The following is a 22952-nucleotide window of genomic DNA, read 5'->3' as shown; positions in this document are numbered from 1 at the left end:
TCGACATGTTATATTTAGGAATATAAATGTATGTACAAATACATATATGCATTCAATAACAGTCAATGAAAAAGAGGAGACTAGGGAGGAGTGTTATATCACTACCTCAAAAATAAATAACAACAAGAACAACGACAGATACATTCTGCTTCTTCACAGAAGTACAAATGAAAAGGCCACATACACCTCTGAAGCAAGAATGTCTCCGGAGGAGTAAGACCAAATGATGCGTCTTCTTAACAATGGCAGCTTAAAGAAGTATTGCTGCTGAGGTAGATTTTTAATCTCTACAAAGGAATTATTTAACTGAAATGCATACTCCCCTGATGTTTACCAAATGAATGTTAAAGAGCAATCTAAATTATAGTTTAAAATGTCAGATTCTGAAAAACGAGCAGATAGAAAACGGTATCAGCGCAGAATCCCCAAGACGAAATTCTCAGCACAAATGGGGTTTATTTGGCCCAGAGGAACAAAGAGCAGGAAATGAGAGACAAAGATAGGAGTTGGAGAATGAAGGGAGAGAGGAGGAGAATAAGGGAGAGAGAGCAGAGATGTTTGCCCTGGAGGGACTAAGGACTGCCTCTGGATAGAGGGGAGACGTTGTAGCTCATAGGAAAATGGTGGCTTCTAAAGGTAAAATGGAAACCCCGTGTTATGATGAGGTATTTGATTTTAATTGAGTAGGTGAATTGGGTGAGCCAAGGGGGGATTTTGATTGCTGGAGTTGAGTAATTTGATAGCTAGTCTTTAGTAGTCAGCTCGAGGAGGAGGAAGTGACCAAATTAGGGAATAAACATTAGTGGCTAGCTTTAAGAATATAATTTAGGATACAAGGGATGAGATAACCATTGAGATGTAATATGAATAAATTAATAAAAAAACACATCTGTACCCAGAAAAAAAAGAATGTAATGTTTTTTGTTTTTTGTTTTTTTTAGCAAGGCAGAGGGAACTGGGGAGAAGGGCAAGGCCTGCCAGAGCCATGTTTGCCAGGCCCAGGCTGGCTAGAGCCCCTTCCATAGGTAAGTAAGAACCCCAGTGCAGGGGAAACCCCATGGAATCTATGAGTGACCTTAGCAAGATCTCCTAGTAACAGACGCTTCAGAGCCAGAACTGGCCATCTTCTATAATCAAGCAAGGTTTCTCCAGCAGTGGCACTAGGACATGAACCCAGCTCCCAAACTGTCAACCTACAATATGCTCCTCCTGCAAGATGTGCTGGGGTAAAGGTGGCACAGAAGTCCTGTGAGTGGCCAACCAATGACTGGCTCTACTTAAGGTCCATACCATGAGCGGGAACCCATGCCTGGCACTGCATGGATGGCCAGGAACCAGAGGCTGGTTAGCCCAGGGACCCAGGATAGATCTAAATATGAGTGATGAAGAAGTCAATAAAATGATATCTAATGATATTCTGCTATGCTCACAGATTGGTACCTAGCCTAACAGTCATCATAGAGGCTTCGTATAGAAACCGAAGGGATCAGATGCAGAGGCCCACGGCCAAACACTAGGTGAAGCCAAGGGTACCTCTCAGAAGATGGGGAGGAGGGATTTTAGGAGCCAGAGGGATTGAGAACGCCATGAGAACATGGCTCACAGAATCAACTCAACAGGGATCACACGGACTCACAGAGACTGAGAGAGCGATCACAGAGCCTGTATTGGTTTGGGCTAGGTCCTCTGCATATAAGTTATGGTTGCTTTGCTTGGTGTTCTTGTGGTGCTTCTAACAAGTAGAAATTTTTTTCTTGTGCTTGGGACACTTTTACTTCTTCTGGGTGGCCTCATCCAGTCTTGATATGAGGGTTTGTGCCTAGTTTTAGTGTAATATGAAGGGAAACAAAGGAGGAGTAGATCCAGGGGAGAGGAAAGGTATGTATGTACGTGTGTGTGTGTGTGTGTGTGTGTGTGTGTGTGTGGTGTGTGTGTGCGCGCGCACGCGCGCGCATGCTGGGACGAGTGTTGGTAAGGGAAACTGCAGTTAGATTGTAATGTATGTAAAGAACAGTTTTTAAAAATCCAAAGAATATACACCTACCATTCAGGTTTTTAAATTTTTTATTTTATTAATTTATTCATATTACATCTCAATGGTTATTCCCTCCCTTGTATCCTCCCATTCCTCCCTCCCATTTTTCCCTTACTCCCCTCCCCTATGACTGTGACTGAGGGGGACCTCCTCCCCCTGTATATGCTCATAGGGTATCGAGTCTCTTCTTGGTAGCCTGCTATACCATTCAGTTTTTATCAACTTGACACACACTAGACTACCATTCAGTTTTTATCAACTTGACACACACTAGACTCATCTGGGAAAAGGGATCCTCAACTGAGGAAATAATCCCATCAGATTGGCCTCTAGGCAGCTCTGCGAGGCATTTTCGTCATTAATGATTGGTGTGGGAGGGCACAGCACACTGTGGGCGGTGCCATCTTTGGGCATGTGGTTCTGGTTTTATAAGCAAGCAGGCTGAGCCAGCTGTGCTGGAGAAAGCCAGGAGGCAGCAGCGCTACTCCATGGCCTCTGTTCAGTACCTGCCTAGCGCTCCTGCCCTGACTTTCCCTCATGACAATAAGCTGCGATAGGCCCTTTCCTCCCCAAGATGTCCCTAGAATGTTTTATCACAGTAACAGAAGGCCAACCAGGACAACCAACATGTGTTAACATGAGAGAAGCATGTTGCTAGAAATTATCCCCTTGCTGGATCTTGCCCCTTAGTATTTTTATATGTCACCTTGGTTGAACAGAAGTAGGTGACACACTCCTGAATTTTCAGCTTCTGTCCTTAGTGACCCTTCAGCAGAAAAAGGGTATTTTTTAACAGGAGTGTCCCCTGGGAACCACCCAGGGAAATGTCACAAAGCGGCCAAGCTCTTGGCTAAAATCTTCTGAACACAGCAGCAGCAATCTATTGAAGGTCAGGGAAGCCTGGGCTCCGTGATTTGATTCTGTAGTTGTCAGTTGTCACTCCACATGCAGAGTGAACGAGGCGGCGGATGCAGAAGATGCCCTGGAGTGCATCTTCCTGACTTTGAACCCTGTCTTCGGCCTACTGTATCCTCCCTCCTTCCCCTCCTGCGCCCACACACTGTGTAGTGGAGCCTTTACACACACACACACACACACACACACACACACACACACACACACACACACACAGAGCTGCCTGCCGCCTGCTGCTGTCAATCATCCTGCTCTCAGGGTTCTGACAGGCTAACAAGCCAGAGCTGCTTGCTCACTGTGGTGGGTAAGTTTGTGGCCACACAAAGAGAGTTGCCGAGGAAAGCCATGCTGGATGAGATCTTGGAAAAGACATATTGTGCCCGACTAGCCATAAATTGTCACACTAAGCCAGTGATCTCATTTTAGTGATATTTGTTATTGAAAGAAATATGGATAACAACTTGTCCTGAAATCACTTCATGATGTCCTAGTAGACAATATCAAGCCAGCCTAGTACTTTAATATTTTACACTGCTTTTAAATGTTAACAAACATACGCAGACCCCTTTAATGCTTTCTAAGCAAACATGCACTACAAATGAAAAAAATCATTATATCTCCTTAAGAAAAATATTTCCCCATTTTTGTCATGAAGTACAGTGTTTGCAAAGTTATTTTTATTTTGCATGTACACTGTAGTGTTCAACATTTTAATTGCCACTTCCTCAATAAAATTATTGGAAGCCTTCCATCTTGCCATTAGCACTCACAAAATAACTGTTAACAATATGTTATCCAGACACAGAAACTTTATAATTAATGTTGGAATGGTCTTCAAAGTCTGGTGACTAAAATATATCCTATAAAAATTACTGGACTTCATTCAATGCTGTTCTGCTGTTTTAAAGTTCAGTAAATGTGTTGAGGGGGAGATATTTGGCACACCAAGCCAGGCAGTCTGGCAATCAGGCTTGAGGTGCTGGACAGCTTGCTGTCTGTTGCGTGGTAGATGTACGAAAGGCATCCGCAGTGTCAGCACAGCCCCTGAAATGCTCAAGGAGAACTGACCAAATGCAACTCCCAGTGGGGTTCTGAACAGGCATTCGGGTCTATATTCCCACCTTGCCAGTTGATGAGGTGCTGGGGCAGGTTCCATTTATGCAATAAAACACAACAGACTGTGTGTATATCTGGGTGATTATAGCATAACTCAGATTATGTTATAAGTCACGAGGCTGAAGGCCAAGTGCCTTAGCTCCATGAGAAGCACAACATTGGCCCTGAAACACACTGCCTGAAGTGTCTTATTGCTGTCAAGAAATGGAATTTCTACAGTACATTAAGAAAAGGAAAACACTTAGTGCTGTGGATTCAAAATAACCATGGCTATGACATCACTGACAGCTAATCAAAACTCTAATTGCAACCAGAGTTCTGAGGCCATTGTATAAAAGGTCTTAAGAGACACAGGCACGGATACAGGGAAGAACAATGCCATGAGAGCTCTTTAGGAGGACCTCGAAGCAGGACTGGGGTGGGCGAAAGGCTTCAGTCTCGGTTATGAGTCAGCTTCTTTGTAGTTAACTCACCTTGAACAGGGAAACCAGGCAAAAGCAGAGTGAGCACGCCTCAATTATTTTTCCTGCTTCAGTTACCACGTTTTTTTTTTCCCCAACGCGGTTAAATATTCCCTTAAATTATTAAAAAATATGATAGCATACATTTAAAACCCGAAGATCCAATTCAATATCCTAGATGAGATGAAAGCTAATAATGAACTGAAAGAGAGAATTTGGGGGTCACAGGTTGTACATGACCCATGCAAAGCGTTTCCAGTGACATTAAGCTGAAGTGGTCCGAAACAATTGAAGTCAGGATGCCATCGTAAGAGCACAGTGGAGAGTTTACATCTGAGTCTACCTAACACCACAAGGCAGAACGTGCACTTCGAGGTCCAGTTAATAGCCTCAATAAATTTAGCCGCAGCAGAGCACACACCGAGGAAGTGTGTTCGGAGGGTGGCACGGGAAAGCGCATAACATCATCACAAGTAAAAGCAAAACTAGGGCTGGTCTCAGGAGTCGGAGGATTTGGGTCTAATATTTTCTGGGTCAGCATGGATAAGTATTTAATTCATGAGGACTTTAATTTCCCTCCAGCAAGCTCCTCTGGAGGAACCCTGGCTTACAGGCACTGCTTCCTCAGACCAAAATGAAGCTCTTCCTGACAGTTCGCTAGCAAGGCCGGGAAGAGGGAGCTAGAACCAGGTGACGCTGACTAGGACAGAGTGTGGAGTATCCTTGTATGTCTGAAAAGAAAAGCCACTGAGTGGCAGCCTCACAGATAATGGATTGCCAACGCAGCTGAGCAACAGGCTCTCTAGCCACTTTTGAGAAGAAGTGAACGTGAGTTTGTACCATAAAGACCATATATATGCAGTTCAGAACAATCAACCTCCCCAAAAATGTGTTTTCTCCATTTATTTAACATCTTTCCCTATACAATACATGCAGAGGTAATAATTATACCTTATCTGTGACCAAATATTTTAAGTTATTGTAGTTGTACATATTTATTATATTTGAACAATGATCTTTATTTATATATATTTAAATATCTTTGTTTACTTTATTTCCACTTATTTTTGATACATTAACTGGGCTCTTTGGGATGATAAAAATGTTAAGTGAGCAAAGTACTGAAATTCAATATAAATAAAACATTAATTCTTTAAGAAACCTGACATTCTGATTCTTGTGAACCAGAGAAAGCCGTGTTATAATGTCAAAATTACATATGAGAAATTTAAGTTTTAGGTCTTAACTTTAGATCTTGACATGCTGGTTGGATAGCATCTGAAATTTAATCTCTACTTTGATGTAATTCAACGGAGCCACATTTCCAAATTTATGTTAATCAAGAATCCTATAATAGACTTTCAATGAATGAGTACTCGTGATTATAATAATGTTTACATATATAACGATAAGGCAAAACCATATTTCTTAAGTTAATGACTCCAGGATTAAAATATTATCATACCCTCTTAGCAGCCGAACAGATGAAGATCCCACTCTTACTGCTATCGAGACAGTGTGCTGTCTCCTGCAAATGAAGCATCACACAGAAAAAGAGGTGCTGGGAGTACTCAGCAGAGGGCACAGACTTAGGTAGGACCACTGATAAACGCATGTTTTCTTGTTCCTTAGTGTAACAAGCACATGCAAAGCTGCCTCTAGAGTACATGCTTCAACACAAAAGGGAGAGGGCGGACGAAAAGAGCGTGGGAGGGAAAATGTGGTCAGGCTACGTTATATGTGTGAAAGAATATGCAAGGAAAACACTGTAGCTAAGACTGTAGAATATCTAACTGGTTAAACATATGAAATGTTAGCATGATGTCAACCACTTCCTAATTCTTGCACGATGTAAAACTAAACCAGAGTCCTTACATAGTGCTCTTCTGAAAGCAGTCAAACAAAACTTGAAAAAGGACAGGAAGGAAGGCTGTAAAGACTGGAGTCAAGTACTGAAGAAAGGAAAGAGCAGAACCTCAAAGAGCCCACCCCACGAAGCTGTTAGTGGACCTGGAAGAGTCAGGATGATGGACACTTTCCTAAGTCCCTTGGGTCTCCCCAAATATGTGTCTCCTCAAAACCTGTGATTGTGACCATTTGGAGAAACTGATCTTTGAAGGTGCAGCTGAGTTAAGATGAGGGCACACTGGATTAAAGCAGGCTCTGAATCCAGTGTGAGTACGTCTTTAAGAACAAGAAATGTTGGCCTGGCGTTGTAGAGCACACCTTTAACCCCAGCACACAGCAGGTAGATAGAGGCAGATCGTGTAGATCTCTGTGAGTTCAGTGATAGCCTCCACATAGCAACTTCCCTGCCAGGCAAAGAATGAGACCCTGTTGGAAAGGAAAGGAAAGAAACAGGCCTTGCCAGGTGGTGGTGGTGCATACCTTTAATCCCGGCACTCAGGAGGCAGAGACAGGCAGATCTCTGAGCTCAAGGCCAGCTTGGTCTACAGAGCCAGGTCCAAGACAGCTAAGGTTACACAGAGAAATCCTGCCCCAAAAAACAAAAACAAAAAAGCAAAATAATAATGAATAAATATGCCCCCCAAAAAAGAAAGAAAGAAAATAAAAGACAAAAAAAAAAAAAAAAAAAAAAAAACAAAAAACAAAAAACAAAAAAACTTTGAGCACTGAGAGAAGAAAGCCACTTATATAAGGAGGCAGGGGTGCAGGGGTCAGGTGAGGGGTGTCAACACAAGCTATCAGCAGTTGGAAGTGGCAAAGAAGGATTTCCTCTCACGCACCAGGGAACTTCAGGGAGAACATTGCCCTCCTGGTAGCTTTTTTCTTGTTGTTGTACTCCCAACCTTGGAAGCTATAAGACATTTCTGTGATTTAAAGCCACCCAACATGTGGTGCTTTGCTACAGTCCCCAGGAAAGGGATAGCCAGACAGATGCGATGGTACCTAGGAGAAGTGATGCTTTACATGAGGAGATGACTTAGTCCCCTCACACAAAAATGATTTTTCACATTTATGTAGCAAAATAATACCGTTTATCCCCTCACAGCAGAACACGAAGAGCTTTTGGAGACAGTTCATTTAGTAAAAGCGGTGGCCTCGCAAGTGTGAAGACAGGGGTTTGGGTCTCTAGAACCCAAGTGTAAAGCTGGACACGGTTGCACTTGCCTGTGGTCCCAGCCCTGTGGAAGTGGACAGCAGAGACTGGTAGACACCTAGCAGCTCACAAGCCAGCTAGCCTGGCCTCACATGGTGAACTCCCAGATGAATGAGAGAAGCTATCTCAAAAAGGTGGAAGGCCCAATACCCAGGATGTGCTCTGACCTCCACATGTATGCAATGTATACACACACTCTTAGACCCATGTGCACCCCGACATATGTGAACATTTACACATGAGCACACCAAAATAAAACATGCATTTAGAATTCATGGGAATTGATTGGTACCATACTCTACCTCTGTTTTCTCTCTATTTTTCTCGTGACCGTTATCCTGTGAAAAATGGACTATCAGGTTATGGACAGACTTACAGATAATGGAGCTGGTGATCTCTCAGTGCTATAGGGCTGAAATCCAGGCTCATTAGAACTATTATCTCCAGAATGACCACATAAACGAGAGCATCCAAGACACATGAACTTGATTACACAGATAATGTGGTCCAATTGCTGCATCATTTATCTTGACGTATTGCTTTCTGTTTGCTGCACTATATTATACATTCAAGAATTACAGAATGCTTAGGATAAGCTAGCTTTGCTTCTCCAGGTTGTGGTAATGCCTTTTTATATGGTCAGAGAATGTTTCCTCTACCTCATACTGCTGATTAGGCTTTCCCTCTCCAAATTAATTTAATTCGTGTCAAGGGATGCATAGACAAGAAAAGCCTTAATCTTTGGCTTACAAACATGCCCAATAGTAATGACTATACTTGGCTTTTATCAGCCACAGGGATACGGCAAAGGTAATTGTGCCACGTATTAATAAACCAGTCTTAAGGGACTCGGTCTTTGGCTGTACTTAAATGTTGCCCTGGGTCCTGACTCTGGGGAAGGTTTTAGTCAAACGCTCATTTCTTGGCTTTCTCTTTCCTGTCCCAGTGGCTGGGTTCTAACTGGGAAATAGTCACAATGATAGAGATGAGAACAGTAGATAATGTTCATTTGATAACCGCTGTGTTAAGAATTTTGCTTATTTTTTTCGTCTGCCCATCACAAAAAAAAAAAAAAAAAAAAAAAAATGCTGTTATTTTACCCGAGAGAGCAGATTCCGAGTGTGAAGACAGCTATATCAAAGGGGAAAGAGATGACAACATCAAATGAGGAGGCAGTTTGCAGTTGTGGGCAAGGTTAAGAGACCTCTCAAGCAATGGCGAAGGGATAACACTAACAGGAAGCTTTCACTATTTTAGGCAGGACCACAGGAAGAGCAGCCAACAGCAGGTGAAACCTTGGACACAAAAACTCAGCTTTAGTCAAACCAGCCTGGCAGACAAGCACCTGGGAAGGTAACTTCCCTGACCTCTCTTCTGCTCTTGGCTCTCCTGAAACATCTTCCCTTGGTCGAACCCACCTAAAATACAGGGAGTAAGGGAGCTCAGTGGTGCAGTCTCTCTAGCAGCCAGCTTCCATACAAAGCAGGGTGAAAAACAGTGTGTGTGTGTGTGTGTGTGTGTGTGTGTGTGTGTGTGTGTGTGTGTGTGTGTGTGTGTGTTGTGTAGACTTTGGAGAATAAATGAAGGTCCATCCCAGACATGCACTATGTTTTTAATGAGTATAACTGAAACATTCATCTGGGCAGAGCTCCTGTTTCTAATCACCCTTCTGTTCACTCCAAAGGAAGAAGATTCAGACAAAACAGCTAATGAGGACTAAGAGAAAGTTTCTCTACTCTCCTACCTTTCTAGAAACCCACCCACAACCTCATTGCTCCAGCCTAATTGATCTTTGCTGTTGCTCTTCTGCAGATGTGAAGGCATGCACCACCATATCCCCGTAAACAGTAAGATCCCTTGGCATGGAGATATTAATCCATGTATGCACTGGGATAACCCAAGCAATTGTCTGTTGGACCAAAAGCAGGTATCCGTCTTCTAAACCAAATCTGCTAGCAACAGAAGTGAACAATGAATTATTTGAACACTGCTTAACTGTCTTATTTCTGTTCCCTCGTTTCTTTCTTCTTTGGTTCTGGTTCTGGTTCTGGTTTGTTTGTTTGTTTGTGTTTTCCTGTCTTCAGACAGACTCATCTGTCATCCACGATGCCCCTCAACTCCCCCTTTTGCTGAGGATAGCCTTGAACACCTGATCCTCTTGCCCGCACCTCCTGAGGACTGGAATTACAGGCAGGTATCACTGTGCTCCCTCCCTTTTATGCAGTTCTGGGAGATGAACTAAGGGCTTTGCGCCTGCTGCATGAGAGTACTCTACCAACTGGGTTATATTGCCTGCCCAACAATTGTTTTTAAACACAGGAAATCTATGTGCTAAGATTTATGTGTAAACATAGGAAATCTATTTGAGAACAATATATTGTGTTTTGTGCTAAGAGATTTATGTGCCTTGCCATACTTGATTCTTACCAGACATTGCTCTGAGATCATTCATAGTATCATTTCAGTCTTATTGATAAGAAACTAAGATTAGGACCAGAATATATTTGACCTGAAACACTAACACTTAAACCACTTGCCCTATACTGCACTGCTAGTTTTAGTTTCCACTGTAATGTATAAGAGTCACAACTCAGTTGGCAATGCCTTCCCCTGATACAGTGCCAGGCTTTCATGACCACCTTCTCTGATTCAGCGACCGCCTCCAATGTCACAAGCCGCTCCTGAGCCAGCTCCATCTCTGCCTAAGTCAATACACGGTCAGTCCTGTGACAGAATGAAGCTTAAGGCAGTTATTTATCATGCCTTCTCTTCAACTGCTTTCCATCAAACAACTCAGACATATCTCTTCAACCACTCAGAGCCTTCATCCATCTACTGCCTACATGTATGACAAGGATACCCACCCAAGGACATTCTTTTGTGATGCTAACTGGAAAAAAGCATGGGATGCTGAAACAGGATGGGGATATCTGGATGGATGGCCTTGAGGATCTTTGTTCTGAAGAGTTCCCTGGGACACTCGGGGCTGCTTCATCTTGGAGAAAGGTGTTAAAGAACTTCTTTCCCTAGAAGAATAGCTCGGTCTTACTACAAATAACTAGGAAGATGTCCTGTAGTTACATGGGCATCGTCCCCTGTGAGGGGAGTATATGAGCAAGCCTCTTTGATAAGACTACTTTTCTCACTACCTCACTGAAGTCTTCGTCTTGTCAACATGGGTGTGCATCAAGCTACGCCCTGTCTGTAAGTACTCAGATTCTTTGCCACCCCCACCCCCAGCCTCAGCTAACCTGTATCCAAAAGGACTGTTTCCTAACCCTGATGTAAAGGAGCACTATGTCAGCTGTCTAACCTCAGCCACACTGACTCCAGTGAGGGTTGGACCCTAGATGTAGGCAGAAAACCTCTCTTCCAAGCTCTTCCTTCTTTGGAATTTTCTCAGCCCAAAAGTTTCACTGTTGAGTCTATTTTACCTTTTTATAGCTAATTCTCCATCGGAGTTTAATAACCTTTATATTAAAACTTTCTTGTTTATTACACCATAGTTTCTATTTCCTGACTGAACCCAAACTGATAAAAGATACTTCATCAAAGAAACCAGAATATAAGATTAAATAAGCAAGTACTTTTCTTTTTTTTCTTCTGGGCTCTTTCTCATTGTGCCATATTTAACACCCTGGCAAGGATATACAAGGGATAACTACTAGAGGGGCTCGTGGAAGCATGAGTAAAGCTTTAGAGAATGCTGGGAAAAGCACAAATGCCTGGGTTGCCCTGGCTAGAGGACAAGGTAAGTGTGATCGTGAGATACTCTGATGGATACACTGTGAGGCCAAGAGAGTCTTTTCTGTAGCTTTCCTGGAGAATAAAGCAGCATCTGAAGTCATTAAGAGCATATGTGTGAGAGGGGCATGATCTGCTCTGAGAATTTTATAGTAATTCTACTCTGAAGACTGAGGCTGACTGTAGTAAAGGCAACCACTGAGCCAGTCATTCATACTCATAGAAAAACCGAGCCTTAAAGTAACAGGGATTAGGTGGCTGTACTTAACTGTTAGAAGGCAGGATTCTGTAATAGCTTTAATAAATTGTAAGAACGCAAGGGTACCAAAGGGCCTCCACTCACAAGTTGTAAAGACAGATAAGAGAACATGCCCGAGGGGTCTCATAGACCTCCCCTCCTCAAAACCACAGGCTATTGTCAAAGCAATTGGTTACTCTCCACAATCTTATGGTAAGTAAGATTCACCCTATGGCTGAAGACATTACTTATTTATGTCATCAAACATTGATAAATCAACCTTGTACCCAATTAGAAGCTTCACCCCTGTTGACTAGTTAGTGCTCATGATGCTGGAAGGCACTTTGAACGTTAGCAGGAAAGAAAAGTAATCGTAACTATCCCCCCATACTAACCACGATACAAACCCTGTGACCTATAACAGTGACCTGTCTGCAAGATATACCGGTGCAACCCTCGTACAAATGTTATGGGAGTCACTAACCACATTTTGCTTGGCTCATTCCACAAGATGGAATCCATGACTGTCACTGATAAAATGACCAACAACCTGAAAATTGATAGGTCACAGGCTCTAGAGGAATTTCTTTTACTATTATTCTGCTAGATGAGCATAGTAATCAAATGACTCCTAATTACATACGACTGTATCCGTAGATCAGTTCATCACTCAAGCCTCTTCAGAGAAGGTTTGTTTTTCAATGGATGACAATTAACATGGGGATCTAATATGCAGAGAGTGAAAAACTTTGAATCATTCAATTCTGAATGAGACATCTTTACCAAACCCTTTACTATAGGAAAGAGAAGGTAGAAAGATTGCCAGCGCCAAAGTTGGTAGAGGACTCAAAGGAAACCATGTTTTCTGGGCACAACATGAGTGATACACATAGGAACAGATAGAGATTGTGACAGCAGGCACAGAACTTGTACAGGCTCAAAGAAGACAAAGTCAGAGCACTGAGAGAGGAAGGAAGACACAAAGTCCCATCCCAACCAAGAAGCTATTTGTAGTTGATGTCTGTTGGGAAAGGGAAAAGCTGTTTTCTCCAGTGGAGTATCATTGGGTATATCTTCCACATTCCACCATAAGCCATGTGCCATGGAGTAATTGGCCAGCACAAATAAGAGACTCCATGGATTTTTTTTTTTTGGTGGGGGCTTTTTGTTTCATTTTGTTTTGTTTTGGTGGGGTTTTTTTTTTTTTTTTTTTGACTTATTAGTTTATCTTTTGTTTGCTTTTATTTTCTTTTATTGTTGTTGTTGTTGTTTTTTTTAATGAGGGAAAACATCAAGGTGGATGGAGAGGGAGGTGGGGAGGAACTGGGAGGAGGTGGGGAGGAAGAATATGATCAAAACATACTATATGAAAAAAATAGGTAAAAATGTTTCAAAGGAAAAGAGAACATGGCTTCCCCAAAGGAAAAAAAAATAGACCTGGCAGTAGCCTACAGGGTGCTGCTTAACTTTGACAACTAGAAAAGAAACAATGATGAAAGAACAAGAGAATGAGATCAGTCTCATAAGTTAACATATACAATCTCTTTGTTTTGGGAGTTGAGCCAATGTTTTAGTTAATTGATCCATTCATTCACAAGATCTATAGAAGAAATAGCATGGTATCTACGTACAATAATTATTTCCCCAGTTCTTATTCAATAGAATCTGTGGCCAAATACTTGGGTCACAGGATATTCTAGGGAAAATAATATTCAGACATATTGAGGACTACCTGACGTGGGCTCTGAGCTGACACTGATTGCCAGAAGGCCAAAGCATCATCACTTCTCCCTGTTAGAATAGGGGCTTCTAAATGCTGAGGAATAAAAAAAAAGGTCTCATTAAAGACTCAGTCAGGAGGCCCGCACACCAACTCCTCATTTCCTTCTTTCTCTAGTTTACAACTAGAATTGTGTTGGTATTGTGTGCACATTGGGGCCTGGGGCTATGTGATGAGAATTGTTATAATGAAAAAATCTAAATGAAAACCTGTGGGAGAAAAATTGCCTTTTTCTCAAAGTCTAAGACAGGAAGGCAAAAAACAGCACCACAAACCAGAAGGGAGGGAAGAGATTACAGTTGCCATTGAAAAGATGTAAGAGGTAGTGATGCCAGATACATTTCATTAATGCTCCCCCCCCCTCCCGTAGAATGCAGGTGTTTCCAAACCATAATGTCCTTTATTTGGGATCAGAGAACTTACCTTCTTGTCATGACTACTGAAATCTCAAGTTTCATCATTTGTGTCATGATTTATTATTCAATTATAGGTAATTATAAATCATATTCAATTAGAACTATGTTTAAAGGGCTCCTGAGGAAGAACAACATGGCTGTTCATTTTAGACATGGTACAGTTCTAGGGACTATGCTCTTTCAATGATAAAATGATATCCAAATGATATTCCTCAAGTTCTTCCCACGTCTGGTTTTCTCCGTGTGTCGCCCAGATGCATGGCAGCTTCTACGAAAAGACTCAAGGGTCACTTTTCCACAGAGCCTCCCTGAGGTCCTATGCACACACCAGGCTGATTCATTTATGTTTGCTTAGTGTTCCCTGAGCATCCTCTGCGGGTTAGTAGTTTACACTAACAGGCCACCTTCTTGTTTGATTGCCCTTTAACATAGCTGTCTTTCTGTTGCTCTGTGAGTTGCTTGAGGACTGCGTCACATTTGTGTTTGGGTTTCAGTGGTTTAGGATAGCACCTTATAAATGGTTGGCAGTCCATAAATAACCAAATGGTAAATGTAAATATTCTGTTTTGCTGTTGTGTACCAGGTCTTTATGGATGATTTCTTCCAGAGCACGCTAGATTGTTTGAAGGATGTGTATCTAGGCAATTCTCCAATTTGTCCTTTTGAACTAGAACAATGCCTGTTCCAGACCACCCAGCAAGGACCAATCCCCATGGTCATTGTCCTGCACCCCAGACTAAAACACTGGCCTCCAGTCCCTTCCAGGTGGAGTGCTCAGCATGCACCACTGCCACAGATGTGTAATCAGAGGGGAGGAAGAGTTCTCACCGACAGAGTTACTGGCTGCCTTACAGAACAGAGCGTGGTGTCGTCTGAGAACTTGAGCTCTGCTGCAGCCCACTCCCACCCCTCTCACTGTAGAGATGCTTAGTCTGCCAAGAATCCCCTGAGCTGACACAACTTTTCAGGACACACTACAGTGTCACTCTGTCAGATTCCCTAGACCTGTGTCTGCCATATGTCCAGACAGAAGGCTCTAGTATGGTCAGCTGCAGCCCAATCTGACCAGAAGCTATCTTAGGTCAGCTCCGGTTTGATTTGTCAAGCCACACAAACCTGATTTCCATCATCTGTAAGAGGTTGCTACCATCAGAGCTGAAACTGGGAGATGAGTGCACAGTTAAAGGAAGCCAAGCACAACAGCGCGGCTACCTAAGAGACCGGACCGTCAAACATCTGTGCACAGCAGCCAAGAGATAGCTTACTCATTTATACTTGTTTCCACTGCCTGATTTATGTTTCCTATGCTTGATGTATAAAATTGTAAATAAGTCCAGATAGATCTCTTCACCAGGGCAGGGAGGTGTCAAGCACACATTAGTACCTGAAGACATCTGCATCCCTCAAACAGATTGCTTCTTACTTTTCAGGAGTGTGAGGGCATATTACCCGCTTTTGAAATGTCCTTAACTGGATTTTCATTCTTCTCATTTAATAGAATTGCTAGTATTGGGCAAGCTGCTCCTCACGTTATCTGGTCTCTGTTTCACTGTAGGGAAAATGGGGTTATCTGCTTAATCATAACGTTTTGGTCTCTTCCAAGCATCTCCTGCTTGTCTCATTGTGAGATGTCATCTATTACATCAAGCCAAAGGAGGAAAGAAAAAAGCCAGAAAACAAATACTTAAAATGCAACCTACACTTTGCAGTTACTAAGAACGTTTAACTCAGGTGGCTAGGAAGTCAATACATGATGAAGAAGACTCAGAAACAGTTGAAACCAATGTCTGTCCCAGAGTTGATGGGGCATAGACTGGACGCCGTGGAAGGGCAATAACATTTATGATCAGGGAGACCAGAGGCATAGGCTGAGTTACCTTCGAACCTTAGATCAGTGCTTGTTCTTAAGAAAAGCCTCTTTTAAAAAAGCATGCTTCTTAATGTACAAATAAGCCCAGCCAGCCAATTCCACATGCCTGCGCCCTACCAGCATTCGGCTTGGCTCCTGGGAGTTGATCTCAAGATGACTCGTAACTGTTGCTGCCTAGTAGCTGTTTCCTTCAGCTTCATATCCATGGATGGGGCTTCTTGTGCACATCTCCCAAGATCTATGTGAGACCAAGCACGGCAGCATGGCTGTGTTATGAACATCTCGAAAATAAGTGTCACGTCATTCCTTGTGCCCTCAGCACTGTGGATGCAGCAATGAATGAGAAAATCCACATGCTCTTCAGGGCTCATAATAGAGAGCCTGCCACAGTGGCCTTTTTTTCTGTGTATATGCCAGTGGCTGAAAGGAGAATTCCTTTATCCAGAAGGATGGCCAACTGCCTGTATTCACAGGAAGACATGCTGTCCTTGCATCCAGAACATCGTGTCTGTTTCCAAGATTTCCATGATGTTTATTAATCTATTTTCTGAGCATGGGCACCCTTAAAGATTATTGCAGTGTGTTTTAGTTCCATGTGTCTCCAAGGATAACTTATACCAAGGCCACATTAAAAAGCTCACTCTGATGTCTGTTCTTGTTGCTTCTGTATGTATAACATTTCCTAAAACTTAATAATAGGAGTAATATTTGTTTCCAAAAATATCCCCCTAAATGGGATGGGACCACTTATTACCCATACATAGTTTTATATATATCGACCCATGCTGCACTTTATAGTATTTCTTCTGGCTGTGCTTCTGTTTTTCTCATTCTTCTCTGGAGTAAGTTATCAGACCTAATTTTGAAATATGAAAGCTATTATCCCAAACGCACCAATATTTCCAGGTGCAGTTTTATGGACAGCTATTTCTCAGAAACATAAAACAGTTGTTGAAAAATGTTTTAAAGTGCCAACAAGTTAGAGGTCTTCCGAGTTGAGCAAGGTCAAGCTCAGGTGAACAGAACCTCAAGGTCCACTTACCTTAGTTTTCACTCATGATGAGCCTCAGATTCAGACTCTGGATAGTTTAGAGTAAAGGGAGAATTGTGATCAATTTTATTTTTGTGAGTTAAAAGCCTTACTTTACTCCACACAAGCACTTGAATCCTACCCCAATTATCATGGCTATATTTGGCTGTTCACTGTTGCCTAATATACCACAAACCTTAAAAACAGCCCAGGCTCCTCAAACTTCTGGAAGAATTGGTGGAGAAGAAAGATCTTCAGACAGCCTTGATTTTATAAAAAAAAATCTGATCTGTCAGAATTTACATAGGAACATTATGGTCATATAACTCTGTGGCTAGAATGAAGGCCATGAGACTGATCTGTAGCAAAGCCATGAACCAATAGCATGGTACTAGGAGCCACCAGGGCTCAGTACATTTGGGCTGAAGACAGGAAAGGCCTCAGGGAGACTTGCTTAGGGAATTTCATCATCAGTAGAAATAGTTTGCTGTTCTCCTTCTAGTTCTTTAGCAATAATTTATTGAATACCCAAAGTGGTCCAGGTTATTATATAGCAGGTGCCAGTTCAGAAAAGAGTATAAAAATCAAACGAATTGTTTCAATGCATAGAGTGCTTACACTCACCCAGACATTTTGCAAAGGCCATTTTATTTTCATTTTATTTCATTCTTATGAAAACTTAAAAGGTTACAAGGCCCATTTTAATAAATAGAGACTCAGAAAGATGAAATTAACATTGTAGAGTTCTACATCAGTCTGCCACAGAAGTAGGAATCAAGCCCGGGTCAACAGTCTGCAAAACTCTAACACTTTCCATCCTACTGAATTTTTTGTTTGTTTGTTTGTTTGGTTGTTGTTTGCTTATTTTTTTTCTGATTCAGTGATTGGCTGTATACTTCAAATTGACCTTGAACTAATGATCTTCGCACCTCAGCCTGCCAAGTGCTGAGATAATAGGTGCTTGCCTCATACCTGGCCAATCTGCTTTTAATTTAATAGAGGAGTCAGCGAATTGTCCACAATGTTCAAAATCTAGCCTGTAGACAGCCTTTGTAAATAAAGTTTTATCAAAACATAATCTAATTGTGTACCTTTGTTTACTCACTGTGGCTTCTCTTACTGAAACAGCATGCATGTAAAGTTACAACTGTCGCCATGTGGCTTAACAAACCAAAAGTATTTATTATCTGGCCTGTTCCCAGACTAAGCTTATTGAGCACTGATTTAAGACACAGTGTTTCCTCTTGAAAATATTAATCTAATGTGAACGAGACAGGGAAAAACTTAGTTTTTTTTTTTATATGAAACTCATGTCAAAGTTTATTGATTAAGACTTTATTATCAAATACGATCACCAAAAAAAGCACGAAGAAAAGAAAAGACAGAGTGAAGGAAGGGGTGAGCACAAGGCAGTGTGTTACAGAAATGCAGATGTCTTTTTGAAGATAATACATGTGATGGTCAGGCCTGCAGGACCTGTACAAAGATCAAGCAGATGGATCAGTCTAGAACAACTGAAGGACAGACTGATTTTTCACACCCTAGGAGAAGCGGAGCAGTCAGTGCTAGGAGATGCATCAAAAGAGGTGGTGATGGTGGCAGCAGCAGGGACCTGGGAACCGCAGAAACAGGGTGACCCACCACGGTGACGGCTCACGCTGGGAAGCAAGGCAGCAGCTGAGGTCCAATGGATATACAATGTCAAGCAAGGCAGGCATTCGGAAAACACTACTCCTCACACCAGTGACATGCAAGCTCACTGTTTTACTGTAGCTGATTTCACCCGTGAACAACATCTCTTCACTTGCTGTCCCTCCTGACCACCCCAACAAGGCCCCAAAACTGCCCCCCAGGATAAGTGCAAGTCTCATAAGTCTCACTCTTGAAAATAACAACCAGTTGCAATCTTCTAAAATTTGTCACTGGGACTCTTGATTGGGACTGTAATACCTCCTGGTCAAGTTAATAGATCCTAGGTCCTTATTCTACCTCGTTATAGGATCCCCCATTCCTTGAACGGTATTGTGTTAATTTAGTGGAACTGGGTAGATTGCCACCCAGCTTTGTAGTCTTAACCCAACAACACAGACTCCTCATTATACTTAAGGTTAATGATCTGTTATTTCACTGAGTTCAGGCAGACTATCATAGTGGTTAAAACATAGGGTGGAGCTGTGTAATGGTTGTTAGTTACCAACTTGACAGGAGCTTGATCTACCCAGTTTTAGGCTCTCATCTGCTTTACTACCAGAATCCTTACTTAGAATTGTTGAGGCTTCATATTTGCTTTCCTTTTTTAAAGAGTTGTGCTATCATGATCAGATTAAACATCTGCATTTTGGCCCAATAATCCTGCAGTTTCAGGATTTGTAAGTTTCCTTTAAGCTGCCATAAAGTAGCTTTGACTTATAGTGTCACACAGGTTAAGGGCTGTGTGAGTCTATATCAATTTTGGTGAGGCTTCTGATGATGTGAAATTCTAAACTATAGTTCTTATGATTATCATTGCAACTGTAATGTTCATGAACTGAAGTCCCACTGCCATTTGGAATTTATCCATGGAGGGTGTTTTCATAATTGATATGCCATAGAACACCAGGGATTGTTACCAGAAGGCTCCAACCACCAATTGCCTTATCTTGTGTTTTCTGCAGCTTTGTAACAAGATGCAATTGATGAGCTAGTCATGTTGGCACCACATGGAAGCTTGTAGGAAATAGCCTTGGGTCTCAGCCCAAGAGCTCTGAGTCAGAATCTGTGCTTTATTTCTCCAGGTGATTCTTATGAACATGAATGCCCAAAATAATTCTCAGCATATGAGAATCTTAGCTCGAGAAAACATGTCCCAAGGCACACCTAATCTGTTGCCACAGTGGGAGAGTGCAATTCCAATGAGACTGGAGAAACTGAAAACTGGGGCACAGACAAACATAAAGTAGGATGCACTGACAGCTCACCACAAGTACTCAAGAAAATGCCATCTGGAAATTTAGTTGTGTCCTATGGCTCCAGAGATGAAACAAAGAGTCATTGCACCCTGGACCAGACTGTTATTGTGAGTGCCAACGGAAGCAAAGTGAGGAGGCATGGATTTGCTCCATCACCTACTTTTTGTCTCTCATGGTGAAAGATAAATCCAAAGTGTTAATTGCCCAGCACTCCTAGATATATTATCTGGCTCTTCCATACAACCATATGGGAAACCATAGCTTCTTTGGATCTCACTGGATAATGTTGGGGTGCTGGGACCATCAGGTATTGTCAAGCCCTCAAGAAAGTCCTTTATTATGAAAAAACATAGCACAAAGTAAATAGATAAAATGTGCATCTTAGTGGAAATAAGGCAAAAAAGTTTTTAAATTGTAACAATTGTTGCAAAGAAGGCAGGGTAAATTACAGGACATTGCAGATTGTGGCATTAAGTATGTCACTTGAAACTATAATTCAATTATACATCCTGCAGCTAAGCTTTTATCAGCATCTTCTACAATGTTACCAGATATAACTCTGGTATATAAAATATGTTACTCTTCAATGAGATGTGAGTCAATTTGCAAAGTAAAAGAGAAGGACTTTTAAGGAACATTCAGAAAAATAAATAAAGAAATCTTGACAATGAAAATATCATAGCGGAAATAGAATCGATGGGGGATGATATTGAGACTCTCCAAGAAACATAAAAAAGAGAACATAGAGATCTGCTGAAGTAAAATATAAGAATTAAAACAAAACATCCAGGTCTAAACAGATAGTGAATATAATGACTTTAGAAGGCGAGAATAAATTTGGAAGGAATTCTATAGCGGTGAACTTTTCAATCAAATATAATAGCAAAAGAAATATACTTTAAAATGTTAAAACTTTGAAAAGTTTTCTTCCAATGTTCTCCTTTAGCTGTGGGAAAGAATTCTAATATATCATGGGGATAAGAGCAGAAATGGGAAACTGAGTCCAAATGTCAAGAGATTATTAATGAGTGAGTAAAAAGAAACTTTATGTGCCCTTCAGATGCCAGCACAGGAGAGGCAGCTAAAGGACAATTAGGAAAGATAAGAAGGCTCGAGGGAGATGAACACTCTAGAACTGTTTGTGTTCAGCTGTGCCGAAGGGTGGCCTTTGACAGGTAAGCTAACTGGAGCTAGCACTGGAGTAGCTGTAATAATGCAAACACTAGAGCAGCTCTAAGTACACTGTGATTCAGCTGTTTTCTGAGTGGGGGAAGATGGAAAGTGTGTCAGTGGTGGTGAGGAAGAGGAAAGGGTGGGAAGAGCAAGAACTAATCGCTCCTCCACCACATTAAATGCCAACTAAAAATTAAACATATGAAACACGTGTTTTATGTGGTATAGGCTTTTAATGTCAGCCTTTATAGCCTTAGCTATGCTGCCATTAACTGTTTGGCAGCATCTGGAACTGCCTTTTGTTAATCACTAGATTGGGGCATTTGTACAATCATTTCTGTTTAATTACGCAAAATTCTGCCAAGCTTACCTCTCTTGTGGGGTTCAGTGGTTTAGACAGTCTGAGTCTTCACAGGATTTTGTCTTTAACTGGGAATATTGACAGTGCTGCTATTTTGGCTTCCTATTAAGTTACTTAGCAGATATTCACACTTTTTATTATGGGCAGCTTTTCAGCTTGTCATAGTGTTTTCTCATGCTGTGGTGATTTATATTCACTCATCACACTAATGAAATACATGTTAAAAGATGAATTAAACTGTTTATTTTTAAAATGATCAGAGAAAAATTCTTCAGGAGTTAGTATTAATCTTATTTTCTCCAAAAGTGGCAAGCCAGCCTTTTTATTGGCTTGATTTAGAGTCCATAGACAGCATTGGAGTGACGATCATAGAAATATTTGTGGAGGGCTGCAGGAAGTTAGAAAAAAACCAATCATTATTGTTATTACTAAATAAGTCAATTTGCCAAAGCTATTTTGCCCGTATATAAATATGGCAGATGCTCAGATTCAGCAATTATTTATTTGAACATCAACTTCTGACATGAGCGTTATGCCATCTCCATCATATTGTTTCATTTTTTCCCCTAAAAACACTGTGAAAAAAAAAAAAAGAATAAAAACACTATGAAGAGGTGGCTTTTAACAGTATCTCTGTTAACGGAAACAGAAATTCAAAGGGGTTATATGTCTTGGCAAAAATCCTCAGCTTCAAAAATTTCTGGAACACCTACTCTGTTCTGTTGCTCACATTGCTCACGTCACAGGTCAGTAAGGAACGCGACATCGGTGAGCAGAGGTGGGCATGTCTTTTCCTTCTAGCTTCTCTCTCTCTCTCTCTCTCTCTCTCTCTCTCTCTCTCTCTCTCTCTCTCTCTCTCTCTCTCTCTCTCTCTGTGTGTGTGTGTGTGTGTGTGTGTGTGTGTGTGTGTGTGTGTGTGTGAACTCACCTAAGCGAGGACATGAGGACACCAGAGGCTGATGTTTCATGTTTTCCTTGAATATGTCTCATTATATGTTTTGAGGCAGGGTCCCTCATTGAGCCTGAACTCACTATCTCTGCTGGTCAGTGAGGCCCCAGGGTTCACATGTCTCTCCTCTCCGGGTTGGGGTTGTAGGCGCACCATTCCCAGTGTTTTACACGGGTACTAGGGATATAAACTCATGCCTGCACAGCAAGCACTTTACTTGGCAAGTTATTTCCTCAGTCCATATTTTTGATGGAAGGTACATCACCAAACTCGTTCTTTTGAGGCCACAGTTACTCTGATACCTAAACCACACAAAGACTCAATAAAGATAAAATTGATTTTTAAAATAAGGGTCAAGAAAGGGCTATAGGGTTGCACATTGTCAGGGTACATCATATACTTCGATGAAGCTGTAATTCATTACAAAACATCACTTTGTATGATAATACTCTAATAAAAAATTTTAAGAATAAATGAAAACATTAATCTTTTCTTAAACTGAGGTTTTTGTTTGCTTGTTTTGTTTTCATTGGTCTGTTTTGAGATGGCATCTCTCTACACAGCCCTGGCTGTACTGGAACTCACTATGTAGAATAGCCTGACTTTGAACTAATGGGAGATCGGCCAACCCCTGGGCTACCCTGAGGGCTTCCCTTTGGGAGACTTACTGGAGGAAGAAACTTAGGAAGGTGTAGGTGAGTAAGAGAGTAAAAAACACCCCTGGGCACAGCTTTGGAGAACTGGTTTGGTTTGTTGGAGCGAGAGTGGGTATTTATGCCCTTGAGGAGGTAGCAA

This window comes from Acomys russatus, chromosome 32 (assembly GCF_903995435.1).
Source record: "Acomys russatus chromosome 32, mAcoRus1.1, whole genome shotgun sequence".
In the NCBI taxonomy this organism is placed as follows: domain Eukaryota; kingdom Metazoa; phylum Chordata; class Mammalia; order Rodentia; family Muridae; genus Acomys; species Acomys russatus.
This window is presented reverse-complemented; position numbering follows the sequence as displayed.